At 43.6% G+C, this 18,625-nt stretch overlaps 1 pseudogene; it reads right to left on the reverse strand.

The window, feature by feature from the left end:
* Nucleotides 1-17,591: 17,591 nt before the first annotated feature.
* On the reverse strand, nucleotides 17,592-18,420 carry LOC144577821 (large ribosomal subunit protein eL8 pseudogene; annotated as a pseudogene).
* Between the last annotated feature and the right edge of the window lie 205 nt (nucleotides 18,421-18,625).

Consider the following 18,625-nt stretch of genomic DNA (forward strand, 5'->3'; position numbering starts at 1 on the left):
ATCAAGGGGACACATAACAGCAAAGCTGGAAGATTGAGACATTGACAGAGCCAGGTTGAGACACCATGAATTTGTTCTTTGGAGCTAGAACTTAGAACTGGCTTCAGTCCTGACCATGTCTAGAGGTACGAGTCCCTATGAGTGAAGGATAAGAAAGTGACGAGTATGGTAGCACATCTGTCCTTACAGGGATCCTCATAGGCCAAGGATTCTGGATTTGAACAAGTCAGTCTCCAACTATGGTTTAGAGGCTGAGGACTGTGACCATCATCCCCCCTTAGAGCTTCTTTCTGGGCCACTGGCTCAAAGGGCCCCTCTCAGGGGAAAAAGGACAGTGTGATTCCCTTATTTTGTTGTGGAAAGGCCTCAGTAGCCGAAGGTGTTTGCCTGAGTTATTGGTCTGAATGGGATCTTCTCTAGGACAGCTAGGTGCATAGCACATTGAGTTACTCTGCATGCTTATAGTACCTGCTTATGAACAGAAACAGAGGCAAAATTAATATGAAAGCTCAAATGTGGATCTCTCCTACCATAGTTGTGTCTTCATAAGCCAATAGTCCTCTCATTTCTGAGATTTGTTATTCAGCCTTTTCCCAATAGGATCCACGCAGTACTTGACCCTGCATGGAACCACCATGTCAAATTCCTCATAATTGTTTCCAGCCTAGGAACACATTCATTGACTAAGCTCCAGCAATTCTTACAATTCATTCAGGCTCTGCTACAAGCATAGGGCTTTGCTAGAACTAGATTTTGCTAGCAAATTTCACACTGAGAGGTTGTGTGGCACAGCCATGTTGCCCATTCTTCTAGCATGACTTGATAGCTAAGTTGAATGCTATCCCAAGGAGGTACCTCCTTGACAACTTACACCACAAAGTGAAGTACTAAATCATAAGTCTGACCCTACAGACTAGAGACTGCTAAAATGGGCTCCTGTGGGGATTTCTATTTGTAAAACCTGGAATTCACAAGGGAACAGCATCAACACATCCAAAAGACAGGTTTCAGTGAACAGATTCTCAGCAAAAGGACTAAGGATGCAGAGAAAGGGAAATGGCCCAATCTGGGAAGGCAGGTGCATAGAGGAGTTACTGTAGCAGGAAGCTCACTTGAACTTGGGTTTTTTGCAAGTTCCCATCACTCCCTAGTGAGAATGATTCACTGTGCGTAAGTCACTCATGCAACCAATGTGGCATATGAACACCTTTTCTTGGAGTTTGGGATTTGAATATGTACTAAAGCAGTGGATGCCTATTGTGGCTAGACCTCAATTAAAACCTTAGCTGCTGGGTTTCTAACAGGCTTCCCTGGCAGAAGACACATGAGTTGTACGCATAGCTGGGGGAATTAAGCCTGTGCTGGGTGACTGCACTGGGAGAGGGCACTCAAGCTTGGGTTTTCTTCCAGAACTTGCCCCAGTGCCTTTTCCCTTAGCTGATTGTACTTTGGATCGTTCATTGTGTAAATAGCCACGAGCACAGCCATGACTGTACTGTGAGTCCTAATTGTCAGTCATTGACACTGGGTATTGTTTGGAGATCCCAACACAGTGGGTACCTAATTTGACCTGGAAAGAGCATAATCTCAATTTCTAAAAGACTGCATGAGTTTGGGTAAGTACATACTATGTGTAACCAGCAAGGACTAAAGACCCCGATATCTGAAGATTTGCTATTCCTGTTTTCCTTAAACATTTCTTCATATTCTTTTGTATAAGATGCCTCTCCCCATTCTTGCCAACCTGGATTTTAAGTCAGTGTGACAAATGTATCCAAGCTTTCATATGAGAACATGCATTTCCTCGTTTGCTGTCCATTTGTATGATCTCAAATTTTTTCCTATTTGTACATTTCTTTTCCCCTTAATGCCACAAATAAGCCAAGTGTTCACTTTGCTCTTTTCTTCATGTTTAAAAGGCAAGACGCTTAACCAATGACTAGCTTATTCTATTTAATATAGCATTTTTGTTAGATGAGCTAGTTCTGTTAGCTGCTCTAACGTCAGCTCTGACACTTTGGAAAAAATTACAGCTGGTTTGTAAGCAGTAGTGAAAGGAAATTGAGTATATCAACTCCAAATTTGAGTGTTAGATATCTTAGTCTAATACTGTCATCTTAGGGTGGCTTCGTGCCTGGTAACACTCCTTACTCCAAGATGTTTTGATATCGATGTAGCCACTCCAGCTTTCTTCTGTTACCATGGTATAGCTTCCCATCATTAACCACTTGTGTCTTTGGATAAAGACTCAACTATAGGCTGCCTACAAGAAACATTTTTATGAACTTTGATAATCGATACACCTTAGTAGTGTTATTTGAGCCATGTTTGTTTGGATTTAAATGTCATTTTTTGTAATGTTTTCATTTTTCTGCCTGCTTTCATTTTTCTATCTCCTATGTCTACTTTTTAGAGTAACTTTTGGTTGCTCTAGGGATTACAGTATGCTTAAGCTCCCAGTCTACCTATGTTATGCCATTTCACATACAAGCTGTATTTCTCTCCCAGCCTTTGTGCTAGTCATTTCACTTGTACATGTTATAAACCCTGTGATATTTTAAAGATAACTCAGTTTAAAACTAATTGATGAAGTATTGACCTACACATTTACTATTTGATGATTTACTTGGCATTCTTTTCCTCCTACCTGAATTTCTTTAGAATTTCTTATACCATAATACAAGTTTGCTGATGATTAAAGATGAAAAAAACAGAAGCTGTAAGAATTGTTTGGTTTTTGCATAAGATTCACTAGGAGTAAGTAGGTTGCCAGATTTTCTCAATACCTTATGGTATACCTTAGTTAAGGGAATTTAAGTGTAATGTGAAGAATGAGAAACATTTCTTTAGAAGCAATTCAAGCCAGAAGACCATGGGCCTTATTTTAAAAAAGACTGCTTAAAACCAATAATCTGTCATGTTTCTTGAAGTTCAATGAGCTCCTGGGATCTGTGGGTTTATGGTTTTCATGAAGTTTGGAACACTGTGGCCATGTTTTTGTCCCCTGCCTTTGGGGACTCCAGTTGCCGTCATGTAGCACAGTGTTCCACTCAGTGGACCATACAATGTTCCCGTAAGATCAGTGGAGCTGAAAATTCCTGTTGCCTAGTGATGTCATAGCTGTCATAACGTGGTACGATGCAGTACTAATGTTTGAAGTGATGCTGGTTTAAACAAACCAAACATACTGCCAGTCATATGAAAGTATAGCATAGTTTTGTGCAATACATAAGTGACTGCTTATTGGTTTGTCTACTCTGAGTATTTCCTTTTACATATAAAGTTAACTGTAAGACAGTCACAGACAGAAGGATGCATGGCAATCATAGACGACAGCCCCATCCATGTTATTGCCTCTGAAGATCTTCCAGAGGGACAAGCGATAGCAGTAGGGAACAGTGCTATTGGCGGTCCTGACCCTGTGTAGGTCAAGGATACTTTGTTAAAGACACAAGCACATAAAGGTATAATAGAAACAAGCTTATAGAATAAGGATAAAGACATTCTTGTATGGACGGTGCTTTAAGCTAAATATTACCAGAATTTCAGTGAGTTGAGTTTTAGTTACAGTAAGGTGGCTTGCTACTGAAGCTTTATGACATTAGCATAGCTTAAGTGATGTTTACGATGTCTGCAGTAGTGTACAGTATCCTAGGTCTTAACATTCACTCACTCACAGCAGCTTCTAGTCCTACAGGCACCATTCATGGTAAGTGCCCTATGCCGGTATACTTTATCCTTTCCACCCGGCTTTTACTATGCTTTAAGATGCAAATGCTGTTGTGTTACAGTTGCTTATGGTGTTCAGTAATATGCCACACAGGTTTGTAGCCTAGGAGCAGTAGACCATACCATTTAGTCCTACCATTTAGGTATGAGTAAGCTATACCATGTACCTTCTCTGAAGTCACTAGTCCCGTCTTTCAAGTCTTTCACGCCTCCATTTAACATGTTCGGTCTTCTACTTTCTCGAACATATGGGATGTGGGTATCTATTTTACTGTTCCTGTTGTAGTTATGATTTCTAGATCTGTTTTTATTGATCTTATGAGTTGTAATTCAGAAATGGGGTCTCATTCTGTCACCCAGGCTGGAGTGCAGTGGTACAATCCATAGCTTGCTGTATTCTCTAAATTCTCAGGCTCGAGCAATCCTCCTGCCTCAGACTGAGCAGCTGGGCTATAGGCATACACCAAGCCCAGCCAAGTTGTAAAGCTTTGGAGAGATGAGGTCTATGTTGGCTCAGCCTTGTCTCAAAATCTCAACCTCAAGCAATACACTTGCTTCAGCCTCCAAAATGCTGGGATTACAGGCATGAGTCAACACATCCAGTCATGAGTTATATGTGTTCTCTGTATGCCTGGGCATTTGATCGGATGCCTGACATTGACTTTGGGTATTTTTCTATTTCTAGAATTATTCTTGTACTTTATTCTAGGATAGTTCCTTGGTCAGCTAGATCCTTTTGAGCCTTGCTTTTAGGCTTTGTCAGGATTAAGACGGCTCTAGTCCAGGACTTATTCCATTACTGAGACAACACCTTTGAGTACTTTGGCCTATGTCCCATGAGTTAAGTTTCTATTCTGGCTGCTAAGAATAGAATTATTCCAAGTGCTATGTGAGTTCCAAGGATCATTTTCTTTAAGTCCCTTTGGGTGGTTCTTCTCTGGCCTCTGGTAGTTTCTTCACATGCATTTGGAGCTCAGCATTCACCTGAAGATTCAGTGCGGACCCACTGTGGGTCTCTGGGGTCTTCTGTGTGTGACCATCCCCTCCAGCATTCTGCCCTGCTAATTGTAGCTACCTGGACTGGGCAGAATTTAACTTGGGGAGATTGCAAGGCTGTGTTGCCTCTGCCTGGGCTGCATTCTGGACATTCTCCAGCCAATAAGCTTGGCCAGTTACAGAGTCACCTTGTTTATTTCCCCTCTTAGGCATCAGTCTTGTGTTCTTGATAGAGAACAGTTTTCAGACTCTTGGTATGTTGTATCAGTTTTTAGTTGTTTCAGGCAGGAAGTCTAGTCCTGTAATTCTATCTTGGCCAGGAGGCGGCTATATTTGTCTCAAATATTTTGAAAAATCCTTCATGGGGGAGCTGTTGGTCATTAATACTTTCTAGTCTGACCAGTGGTCACTATCACTGCAGTAGTACAGTTATGTACTTGCTTTAAGAATGGTGGTGTGAAGATGGGCAGGTTTTTGGTAGGTATTTATCAAGTAGCTCTTAGACTCAGGTGTGAAGGACAAACCTAACACCTTGATTAGATCTCAGCTGTTGGATACATTTCCAGTCTATAGGCACATAGTCTTTGGATCAGTCTGATGGTCCTTGGTCTTTTAGTGCAAGCAGCAGACTGCCAGGCAGTGATAGGCCCCCAAATCTGAGACCTGTGCAACCCAGCAGACTCTTGTTACCAGTGTTCCTCCGAATTGTTATCAAATACCTGTCTCTCCAGGTTCTTAATGAACCCAGACCTATAAGGTCCTAGTGGTGCCCAGCTCAAAATCCTAGACTCCCAAATCCCCTGGCTTAGAAGGGTTTACTGCCTGAGAAATTTTATCTGTGGCTCAAAACTCCGTATAAAAGTGAAACCAAGTGATTTAAAAGCAGAGCAGTTAGCAAAAGGACAGTTGTTATTTTCTCCTTAAATTATGAAGTGTTTTTCTTTTAGGCTTTAATTCTGAAATAAGGTCAATGGCATAGAATACTCAAATGGGGTCTAAAAATCACATTTTAGTAACTTTAACATTGTCCAGGGTGAAGTTCCTGGTTACAAGAGGTTAATTTGATCTTTAGAGACAATGCCTAAAGCCATTTCAATAGAAGCGAGCATCTAAAGTTTTTTCTGGCTGATCGTAAGCTCTGATAAAAGCAATACCTTTCCTTCAAGGAAGGCAGCCACTACTTCCCGGAAGCTGCTATATGTCAACAGTATCATACCAGAGACTGAAAGATGCAATCTCACCAGCAACAGCCATGGAAGCTTCTGCTTTCAGGATACTTTAGATCAACCTACGATTTCAGAAACTAACAGAAGCCATGGACAGGATGGGAATGAAAACAAATGGCAAACTGGAGGCTAGAGAGGGCCACTACAATCAGTCTCAGTCTGGGGAAGGCTCTGAAGTCATCTGAGGAAATAGTGATCTGAATCCAAGGTAAGCCCTAGTAGTTCACCTGCAGATAAGAAAAACCACCCTCTATCTGGGCTTGTCACTAAAACTGCTGTCATTTAACTCAAGTCTTTAGTGACAGTGACAAAAAATGACAATCGAGATTTCTAATAGAGAGTGGACACTCCTCGTGAGACTCGGGCAGTTCAACTGGGGTGGTCTATCCTGGCAAAAGCAAGCCCAAGAGCTTGTCTCAAAAGCATCTGCAGCTATATTGGGCACTAGGAAGTGACAATGCCAGATTCATATGGCCATGTTCTAAAATTGTTAAAGCAAAGAATTCTTGGGAAAAGGCCATTCTGTGCAGAAGTAGAGCTGAAGTTCCACCATCCATAGGCTGGTCCTGTTCACACAAATGCCCCATCTCAGGATCCCATACACTTAGTGCTGGGAAGTCAAAGGCATCTTCAGTACCAGCTGTGGGCTAGAGACTGGAAGCACTAGATTTTCCAATCCCAGCTAAGCCACAAGACCATACCACTATGAATTGTATTGTCACAAGCATGAGGATAGGGCTATAGAGGAAGCCAATCCCTTTAGTCAACAATGAACCTGGGGGCTGAATGCTAACATGCTTACATGACTAGCAGAGCCTTGAAAAGCCTCCAGGCTGCTCACAAAGGCCACCGCATTGACCCACATGGTGGTTGATTCAGAAGGAGCTGGAGACATTAATAAGGTAATGTGGCTTCCATCACACTTTGAATATTTTAGCTTTTATAAGAGGGAGAAACCATACAGACTCATTTTGGTAAGGTTAGCATGAGATGTTCCTTGTCAGAAGATGGCCTCAGTATTGCAAAGATAATTTTATAGCACATGCCAATATCCTTTTCATAGGAACTCAGACAATACCTATAGCTTCCTAGTTGCTGGAACAACCAGGAAGCTTGTTTCTGCCCCTTCGCCATACTGCTTTCTCCACCTTAAGTAGGGAGATTGGTAAGTCAAAGGCTACTGGAAAGCCACAATTTAAGCAGTTAAAGGTTAAAGCTCTATGGTAACTGGAAGTCTCAGAACTGTATTAGGATAAATCCCAGTGGCTACAGACAGCATCTATTGTGAACCAACATGACTTTCATCAACAATTCAAAGGAAGGTCTAAGTTTCTGTGAAGTCATTTTTGATCCCAACATTTTCTAGACCTGAGGCTAACAAGACTACATTTGGCCAAGTCCATACATATGTTGGTTAAATGTGCATCTGAGCCTCAAGTTGAAGGACCTAAAGCTGCATTTGAAAGCAAACCCCATGAAGAATATCTTGCTGGATGCCAGCTACAAGGTGTTTGTGGAAGAAATTAAACCCTTACTCAGGGGAATTGGGTCCACAAAGATACCATGGAGAGGTTTAGCACATTAAGATTGAAACTTGGGTTCCTCAAGGTATAAATCTCTCATGGGACTAAGATGACTGACCCATGCACAGGCCAGAGACTGGGGCAGGCAGCATCCACGCTGATGTAGGTACCACGTGAGACTAGCATAGGTCCCTCAGACTGCACTGTACTTAAGTGAACACTTCAAGAGTCACAGGGCTGTTGGAGACCAGAACAGGCTCATCCTCACGGCTGTATACCACAGGTGTGCGTGCCTGCACACCAAGATAGTATCTCACTCAGCATGAGGGCTTTTCTGCCCGCCTAGGTAGCCAATCTGTCCCACAGCTCTGAAGGCTGCAGAGCACTGGGTGGCCTCTTGGCCGCCAGGCACATTTAGCTACAGATTCTTTGATGCATGTTTTCCAACTTGTGGGGCAGTTTGGAGTGCAGTAGGCTATAGGGGCGCAGCTCTTATCTCCAGCTCTGGGCATACCATTTAGTGCTAATGCCTTTCAGAGGATCATACACCAAGGGAAAAACTTGGCCCCTTCTTGCAGCTGGGTAGAAGGCCCTGCTAATGAAGCCATGCTTCACCATCTATTTTTTCCTAAGGATGAGCCCAGCTGGGCCTTCAGGTATGAGAAAAAGTGCTTCCTTGCAGTGAAAAAGCAAAAACAAAAATGTTTAAACTATTCTTAGTCATTCTAACTTTGGAAAGTTAGAATGACCAAGCACACGACTTGTCTGAGCTCAGAGGGTCTTTTTTCAGATGGTCATAGTATTTCTGTAGTCATTTGAATGTAATAAATATGGTTCCAGTTTTAAACAGACAAGTTTTGCTTTTTGGTGGTCATGTTCAATTCAGTAGGTTACAACTTGGCCTTCAGAGATACTAACACCTTAACAAGGGACTGATAAGGTATAACAGTCTTACTGTAGAAACTGATCATTCTTTTTACATCTACCTCAACAAATTGGAGTTCCATAAAATTCTAGAGGCCATGGACTCACGTGATACAGGTTGGGCAAGCTAGCCAATACAGCCAGCCCAGGGTTAAAGTTCTGGAGCTCTACATCCAACTAGATAGCAGGCACAGACACATTGAGAACCGACACCCAAAGCCCCCATAATAAAGACTTAACATGAAGTTCGACTGCACAGAATTTGACCCCAGGTCCCATCCACTGAGCTTATCCCTAACTCCCATCCCAGAGTAACTAGAGTTGACACCACTTGGCTCCTCATGAAGAGTCATAACACTTTTGGAGGGATGCCACTTTGACAAAATTGGGAAATCAAAAAATTTGAAGGCGTTTCTAACCCATGTTCAGTCCTAGGGTCATCCTATATACTCGAGTAGCCCAGGTTTTGGTGTCGTTACAGATAAACATCTCAGGGCAGACCAGAACCATCAGATGATCACCTCCCTCTGCCTATACCCCTTTGTACAGGCAAAGAACATTTGTCACAGTTCTTTGATTAGGTGAGGCAGCAGGCCAGGTCGTTTTCAAATACTTCTTGAAGCTGGAAAAGACAAAAACCAGATGCAGAGTTCTCATGAGGCTGGCCACATCATGGGCTCTCAGTTGAGACTTAAGCCCTAGTAACTAGAAAATAATTCCAGGAAGCATACATTACATTTCACTCTTCTCAGCAGCTTATTTACTATAAAGCCATGTTTCTATTGTATCAAGTTTACAACTAGAATCTATAGCTCTATTCCCATGTGATGTTATCTAGGGGTCTAGGAACCATGGGTGTGAGTTGGGCTGGCTCATTACATTCTCTTCCAGGGACCTACTAGCAGAATTGGTGCTTCCCATCCCTGCATACGTAAGTGAAAAGGTCCTGGCTCTAGAACAAGGTGGGAGAGATTTCCAATATACACTAAGGGCATTTGAGGTCAGATTCAAAGTGACCAAGCACATATAGGCTGGGCAACCTATAAAGCTGCATAATCCACAACTGAGTGCTGACACGATACAAGTTGAAAATTTTACATCTGACCCCATGTGTCAGGTCGACATACAGGCATACCATTTGTGTTCCAAGGGGGAAAAAGACCCTCCCAGCCCCTTTAGCTGGTCACAGTATTTCTGGATTGTGATATGTCTTTTCTGCACATAAAAATTCACCCATACAAGCATGCCACAAAAGGTAATAAGATGGCACGTGTGCAGGCTGGGCATACCAATGGCAGGTATCCCATGATGCCCTATGCTATATATATTAGATTCTAAGCTCTGGTATAGAGATACTGTTGGAAAAGTCAAGTCCTATAGGCAGCCTTGGGGAAAGCAAGGAAAAGGCAGGATTTATGTTTATCTGTAGCACAGAAAGTCAAGCTGTTGGAAAACCTGCACAGCAGAGTGGGAAACATCTTACAGAAGAGTATGGTATTGACCATAGGGAATGATCACCATGTGACCCGAAGAAAAAAGCTAATGAAGTTCATGCTGAAAGTAGTGAAGAGTAGAAAAGCATTAAATAAAGCTGTAAGTGAAGGTAATCGTGGTCAAGAGTAGGTTGTCAGCATGGCAGTGAACACATGTGACAATTATGAAGCAAGCAGAGATCACGAAGTCCAAAGTGGGCTGGGATTGAAAATTAGAGGAAACTGAATATTCAACAGGCTGGTTGCAGAAGCTTTTGATACAATAAATGTTCAAAAGTTTCATAGAAATTTCTGTAGCATGAGAATTAGCATTCCTCAAATTCTCTAGAACAAAATCGTGGGTTACAGGTTGGATAGATGGATAGAGGGGGCTTGGAGAGGGATAGCATTAGGAGAAATACATAACAGGTGATGGGGTGACGGATGCAGCAAACCAACCATGGCATATATATAACTAACAAACCTACACATTCTGCAGAAGTTTTAAAGACATGGCAGTAAGTTTTCAAAAATTTGTGGCAATAAAGACATCTGATCATGAAGCAGTGGAAGAAATTCATTAGTCATTCTGCCAAGGTCAGTTCTTGTGAACGTCTGATGCCAGGACAGCTCAATGATGCCGACAATAGGGTTTTAGCATTATTGCCACTGAATGACTGCAGCTGATGGGAAAGCCCACAGAAATTAAGGATGCCAAGAACAGTAACTATGCTGGGATGTGCTAACGGAAGGCTTTGTAGACTTGTCATGGTAGGCAAGAGCTTGTGTCCTCACTGTTTAAGATGTTTCCTACAAGTCCAGTTATTGTGCTAACAAAAGGGCATAGGGATATCTTTCCCCGTTTATTATTTTGTACCAGTAACTCATACTCAGTACAGGGAAGCTAGACTGGATGACAACAGCCAGATTATTCCTCGATAACTGTTCTGTTAATCTTCCAGCTGAAGTTGTTAAAGTAGTGTTTATGCCATGTGCTTTCACAACGCAAGCATTAATTCAGCCACATGACTAGGATAGCCTTAGACCAGTAGAGTAAAACATTTTGAACAGCATGCTAGCAGCCGTTAAGAGGCAGGGTGTAGGTTTTCAAAAGGAACCCAGCATAGCAGATACTCACGTGCTGTTTTTTCTTGCCTAATTCCTCTAGCTAGAACTTGCAATACTATTTTGAATAGGAGTGGTGACAGGGCATTCTTATCTAGTGCTGGATTTCAAAGGGAAGGCTTCCAGTTTTTGCCCATTCAGTATGATATTGGCTGTAGGTTTGTCGTAAATAGCTTTTGATATATGTTCTTTTGATACCTAGTTTGAGAGTTTTTAGCATAAAGCCTGTTGAATTTTGTCAAAGGCCTTCTCTGCAATCTATTGAGATAACCATGTGGCTTTTGTCTTTGGTTCTGTTTATGTGGTGGATTACATTTATAGACTTGTATATGTTGAACCAGCCTTGCATCCCCGGGATGAAGCCTACTTGATCATGATGGATGAACTCTTTAATGTGCCGTTGTAATCTGTTTGCCAGTATTTTATTGAAGATTTTTGCATCTACGTTCATTAGATATTGACCTGAAGTTTTTTTTGTTGAGTCTCTGCTGGGTTTTAGTATCAGGATGATGTTGGTCTCAAAATGATTTGGGAAGGATTCCCTCTTTCTGTATTGTTCGGAATAATTTCAGAAGGCATGGTAACAGTTCCTCTTTGTACATCTGGTAGAATTCAGCTGTGAACCCATCTGGACCTGGACTTTTGGTTGGTAAGCTAATTTCTGCCTCGACTTCAGCCCTTGTTATTGGTCTGTTCAAGGTTTCAGCTTCTTCCTGGTTTAGGTTTGGGAGTGTGCAAGTGTCCAGGAATTAAACCAGTAAACCTGGAAGAAATGGATAATGTGCATAGAGTTGTTTGTAGTAATCTGATGGTAGTTTGTATTTCTGTGGAGTCAGTGGTGATATCCCCTTTATCTTTTATTGCATCTATTTGATTCTTTTTACTAATCTAGCTAGCAGTCTATTTTTTTGATCTTTTCAAAAACTGGTTCTTGGATTATTTAAGGATTTGTGTGTCCATCTCCTTCATTTCTGCTCTGATCTTAGTTATTTCTTGTCTTCCGCTAGTTTTTGAGCTTTTTTGATCTTGCTCCTCTAGCTCTTTCAATTTTGACGATAGAGTGTCAATTTTAGGTCTTTCCTTACTTCTCTGGTGGGCATTTATTGCTATAAATTTCCCCCTAGACACTGCTCTTAAGTTGTATTAGTCTCCTTATTTTGTCAATAAAAGTGATTGTTTAAATGAGGTAGATGACTCTTGAAGCCTTAAGAAGCCAGTCAGCAGAATGTCTAATCCCTAAAGGGCCCATTTTCCTGGTCCTTCAACTGCCTGATGTTTTATGTAAAGAAAATGTAAGCTTTTAATAAAAACGGCATCATAAGTAGACCAAAAGCCCACTTGGGTTAACAGCTGATGCAGGTGTTCTGGTGATGCTACTGGGCCTAGTTACCCTAAGCACTTTTCATTGTATCAGATGTGTCTTTTCACTGTTAAATGCCATATAAGAAAGTAATCACGCTTATCAGTGGCATACAAACTCAAAGTCAAGAATGATACTAAACTATAGCTTGTCCACATGGGTGGTTGAGATAGTGACACCTTTACTTCCTGATGGTTTTGTATCAACTTTGTTTCAAGCACAAATATAAAGTAACTTTAGGTGAAGGTGTACATGAAATTGTTTAGACTTGACCCATCCAAGATTTCTCATGTGAATGCAAATACTCAAATTCAAAAAGGCCCTAAGGATACTTCTGTTCCCAAACATTTTGAATATGGGATATTCAGCCTGTAGCAGTGACCAGGTTCCTGCCAGTAGATTGGCAGGCAGAAGGGGTTATAGCTACAGGGGCAGCCGAATCTGGTTATGAGGTGTGAGTTATTGTTGTATCATGAGGGCATCTGGAAAAGGGTGTGTGGAGCTTGAGGAAGTAATTGGGGCACCACCTGGTACTTTCACACCCAGGGAGAACATTGAATCTTAGCCCTCGATTTCCCCATCTTTGCCAGGCAATGGTTGGAGTTGCTCAAGGATGAGGGTCTGGGTTACTCTACCATGTAGATCTTGTGGAGGGTAGGGGAGATTCCCAGTATAGAACTTTAGAGGTGTGGCTATAGATACGCTTCAGATAAACCATATCACTGGGGTAATACTGCACATAAAGATGTTTAAGCTTTTTCGCCACTGACCCAGTTCCTTTCAAGACAATGCTGCCTCCCAAGGACAAAATGATCTAAAGGCATATGGAGATAACCCAAGTAGAAGTCCTTTCTGAAAGCAGAACTGTTTCCTCATTGCACCACTTCTATATGGACCTGGGAAGTGCACCTTCAGCTTGGTCTTCCCGTCTGGGTTTCTATGAAGGCTGGGACTATTCTGCATATAGAGATTCCATAGGGTAACAAATTCCAGCCAGGATTCTGCTCCTTCATAGCCTCTCATTCTAGGAAAGGGAAACGTGGGCCCCCTTCCTGCTAGCTGGTGAGGCCTAGATATTGCCCCCAGTCCTGCTCACCTACCTGCTCTGGGAAAGGCTCAGCTGGGCCTTGGATTTTAATGAGGGCCCTTCTTGCCACAAGAATATACCATCACCTTTTAATGTCTACACTTTTTTTTGAGACAATCTCCCTCTGTTGCCCAGGCTGGAGTGCAGTGGCACAATCTCATCACTGGAAACTGCCTCCCAGGTTCAAGCGATTCTCCTGCCTCAGCCTCATGGGCAGCTGAGACTTGTGCCAGGTAATTTTTGTATTTTTAAGATGGGTTTTGCCATGTTGGCCAGGCTGGTCTCGAACTCCCGATCCCAAAGAGACCCATCTCGCTTGGACTCCCAAAGTGGTGGGATTATGGGCATGAGCCACTGCGGCTGGCCTACGCTGATATTTTTGAACATTTTTTTGTGTTTTAGAGAGATGGGGTCTCACTACACTGCCCAGGCTGGTCTCAAATTCCTGGTCTTGAGTGATCCTCTCGCCTCAACCTCTTAAAGCACTGATCACAGGCATGAGTCACCATATCCAAACTATTTGTTTCTAAAAAACACTAAGGCATACCTTGGGCAATTCCAAGGTATGGTTTTTAGGTGGGGAAGTCATTTTAATGTTTTCGTGACCACAGTAGTCTCATTACTTTGGTACTCATGAAGGCAGAGTGTCCATCCAAATCTATTTTAGGCAACCAGAGCATATCATGCCACATGGCTCCAACCTAAGTCCCAGAGACATTGACCGCTCCTGAGATTCTGTAGGATAGAACAGAACAAAAACCTATTTGAGGACTCAACTGTTGAGATTTCCTATTCATGGTTGAAAAGGTTACAGCACCTAGTTGAGTTCTTTATGAAAACTCATGTCTGCCCTTCCTTGAACGCCGCTGATAAAGTCCAGGTGCGCAAGAGCAGTTCTCGTCCATGTCTTCTACATGGACACTCAGAAGGCCCCATTCAGGAAAGGCTGGTGTCATCTTGGGTCAAAACATTCTTTCCGAGCCTCTCATCTACAGGCCAACTCTGATTCATGCTCAACTCCTAAGAACTTATCTAGAACAAGAATTCGCTGACCAAGACTGATGTCTCTGAAACTCAAAACAGATGAGCTGGATGAAGTTCCGCACTGCATTCTCTAAGACATCTCAGGGTGGGGAGATGCACCCATTTAGCCCATGGCTGTTCCTCCTGCTGCTCTACAACATGGCCCAACCCATAAGTGAGGGGTCAGGTCCAGCCTTGGAGTGGCAGGAAGGAAATTGCGTTTCTCAGGGAACCGGTAAAAAGCCTTCTGCAGCTTGTCCCAGTGATCCTAGTGGTACCAAGGTGAAAGTGAGAAGATTAGTCTAGATACTCGCAGCATAAGAATGAAAAAGGCTCCTGCACCTGATGTTAAAGACCATCTGAAGTTAGCCAGGCATAGGTATGTGTGCGCCTGCGGTCTCAACTACTCAAGAGGCTGAGGTGAGAATCATTTGAGCCTGGGAGGTTGAGGCTGCAGTAAACATACCACTGCATTCCAGCCTGGGCAACAGAGACCCTGCCTAAAGAAACACCACACTAGAGCACCAGAGTGGGAAGATACCTGAAGGTGAGAGGAAATCCAACCTGCTCCAGAAGCAGAGCAGATGGCAGCGGGTTCAGAAAGGGTAACTGCAGTCTAGGGCACAACCCGGCCCCACTCCACCGACCTGGCTCTGCCATTCATGGCAAACGGGGTAAGACTCCAATTAGAAAGGAATGTCAAAACCAAGCCCACGTCATTGTTGCCTCTCAGAGCCCAAGTTTTTCCAAAGTAATAGAAGCAGAGTCCCAAATGTTACTCTCGACTCTGCTAACTGTAAAGATGGAGAACAGTCTTGCTTAGTTCAAAGGCAGAGCAGCAGAAGTTACAGGGGTAAAAAGCTGAAGCACAGGCTTCAGCCAGAGGTAGTGGGAGCTGACAGACATCCTCAGCCACCAAATCGAGATGCTCAGCCCCTTTGAGGCAGTAACTGAACCCTTTAAGGATCAAAACAAGATGTTCACCATGGCCCTGGACACCAGGCACGAACTGCCTGGGAGATTGAGCCACCTGGAGGAAGATGGGCAGCAGTTCTTAGGTATCTTCCCTAAGCAGGTTCAGCTGCCCTCGAGTTTGTTTCTAAGCTCTCACAGATCATCTAAGTTTTGCTCGGGACTATTGCACTAGATCACTCCCTGAAATCCATAGGTAAGACACCCCTGCTGCAGAGTTCGCCACTGGATTCGTCTGAAGCAGAATGCAACAGTCCTCCCAGATCCCAAAGGGTGTTGCTGGATAGACAGCTTAAGTGACTTTTGAAATTTTCCAATAAAGATTTCACATATACAGTTATCAAAAAGGAGTGACTACACATTTGCAGTAGGCAAGGTCAGGATGTTTGAGATGACCTGGGCAAGGTTAGGTGGATCTAAGAATGAATGATACCAAGAACTGCAGGCTTACGGAGACACAGGAACGTTAAGCAGTTTGGGTGCCAAATACAGCCACAGTTCCAGCTGTTGCGATAGCTTTTGGTTTTGTCAGTTGTATACTTCCGTCGTTTGTGTTGAAGTGACTATTAAAACAATGTTGAAGGTAAGTGATAATGGAAAGCTTTGAATGAGAATGTTTGACTCAATCACCAATTTCTGTTCAACTCCCAACATGAAGGCTCAATCTTGCCGAGTTACTAAGATTCTCACCCATCGAGTCTTGCCTGTCAAATTGTGCTCCCTGAATGTTAAGTTCTTAGCAGCAGTTTGCACTCAAGGCTGGGTCCACCATTGCTTAGAGTGACCATCAGGACATTCATCCCTAGATCAGTTACTGAAGCAGGGTATTTCCCTGACCTGTTTATGGGACTCAACAGGGGTGTGCCTTGTTTACTCAGCCTGCCCCTCTCAAGTACTCCATGGAGGGAGCACGCAAGTGAACAAGGTGGGAACTAGATTGATTGGCCACTTTGGTGCCAGCAGGATCAAGCTCCACTTACTCAAACCCACTGCATTCCACCCCTCATGGGAGGGAGAGTGCAGGTGAGTGGGTGGAAGAGCCAGAGCAAGCACTTTTGAGTATTGGCAGGAGCTAACTTTGTGCAGGCTCCGTGGCAGCATCCAGGTAGGATGCCTGTGACTTCTAAAGCCCCAGGGGGCTTGTTATAGTGCTCTTAGCTCTGACATCTGTGGACAGTCTTAACAGCTCAGTGGGCCCTCCAGTCTTTCACGAGGCAGCTGCCCTCTGCCAGAGAAGGCAAAGAATGACAGCTTTTGTATCCACACTCATGGCTCCTGAGCTCATCTGACATCCAGGAAAATGAGGTTGCATGAATGAACGATGGTAAATGCAGGGGATTTTCATTGCCAATGAAAGTGGCTCTCAGCCAAAAGGGGAGCTGAAAAAGGGATGGGGCAGGTTGGTAATCTTCCCCTGGAGTCTGGCTGTCTCTGGCTGGATTCTTCTCTGAAGCTATGCCATCAAGCTATCCCTCTGAAGCCAAGCCACTTCTGATGTCCAGCCATAGTCTGTTGTCCAGCTACTTCTCCCTGCCAGCAAAGTCTGGGATCGTTACAGGCACAGCACTGGGGGCAGGGCAGGCCACGGGTAGTTTAGAAAAAAGCAACATTCAAGCTGGAAAAATGGGAATAGAAGTTCTCATATCCCGCCATAGTTTCAGGTCTTTCAGCTTGAGGGTGGGGTTTGTTGGGGACCCACCCCTTTTCCTCCTATAATTTCTCTGCCCCCTTCCCCTATCATTAGGAGATGCTCACATGCTGTGAGCATCACAAACAAAAATCCCAGAGTCAATTTTCTGCAGCTGCTGAAAATACGTGGGTGTAGGCCTACAGTCGCTGGAACTTAATTTCAGTACAAAAACTTCTTGCTGGTTTCAACATTCCTATTAGTCAAGGGAAGCTGAGTCAAGAGTGGAAGACAGGTCTTGGAAGCTGACCTCAGGTGCAGATCCTGGTTCTTCCACTCGTATCATGCGACACTAGATTCTAAGCTCTAAAAGCTTAAGTTTCTAGATGTAGGAAGTGGAATTTTCATACCAGCCAGTTTATAGCTTAAGAGCATGAGAAGCATCTAGAACAGATCTATAGTAAGCATTTTTTAATAGTTTTTTTAAGGAAAATGTACGTAAAAATAATTAAAACAATACGCAACATTTAACCCAGTTTCATGGCATTTTGCTTAGCCCTTGCCTTTTCAAGCTTTGCGATGCGAGCCACAGACTTGAGACCCAGGACATTGCCTCCTCAGTGATGGCAGATCTCATTGTATGTCACGGTAATTGGTGCGGATAGCTTCCACCAGCTCAGCCAAAGCACCTCTGTCTTCTGCATTAACCTGTGTGAAGGCGACAGTGGTGCAGGTCTTCCTGTGGACTAGACGTCACAGTCTCGCCTTCCCTTTGATAATGCAATAAGGGACTCCCATTTTACGACACAGGGCAGGCAAGAGGACAACCAGCTCAATGGGATCCACGTCGTGTGCAACCACCACCAGCTGAGCTTTCTTGTTCTCCACCAAGATGGAGATGGTGTTGACTCCTGCTAGAAGGACAGGTGGTCTCAGTGGGGACATCCCCTTTGCCAGCAGCTTTCTTCTTGGCCCGGGCCAACAGCCTCTGCTTCTTCTCTGGACTATACTTGTGGGCCAGCTGAAGCAGCTGAGTAGCTGTTTGGCGGTCCAGGGCCTGGGTGAACTGGTTAATTGCAGGAGGCACTTTCAGCCACTTATACAGGATGGCTCTCTGCCGCTGCAACCTGATATATAGTGGGGCCATTTGACAAAGTGGGTGAGGTTTCTTTTGGGCTGGATGTCCTGCCCAATGCCAATTTTTTTTTTTTTTTTAAAGCCAAACAGTGGATTCACCACTTTCTTAGCCTCCTGCTTCTTTACGACAGCAGGGCCGGAGCCACCTTCTTCCCCTTGGCCTTCTTTCCTTTCAGCATCTTGGGCAGCGGGAAGAGAGCTTTCTAATAGTTCTTCCATGATTCTACTGGATTTGCGTTTCTACTGAGAATATGGATAGGTCTTGATTTGGATCCAGTGATGACATTAACAGTTCATCTTTCAGAACAGCTTTAACATTGTGAAGACCGGGTAGATGCTCAGTCTAAGTTGACATCTACCGAAAATTTCATCTTTTTCCCCTTCTTGGGAAGTAGCAGTCCCAGCATGGAGCCCAGATTAAGCC

This window comes from Callithrix jacchus, chromosome 9 (genome assembly GCF_049354715.1).
Source record: "Callithrix jacchus isolate 240 chromosome 9, calJac240_pri, whole genome shotgun sequence".
Classification (NCBI taxonomy): domain Eukaryota; kingdom Metazoa; phylum Chordata; class Mammalia; order Primates; family Cebidae; genus Callithrix; species Callithrix jacchus.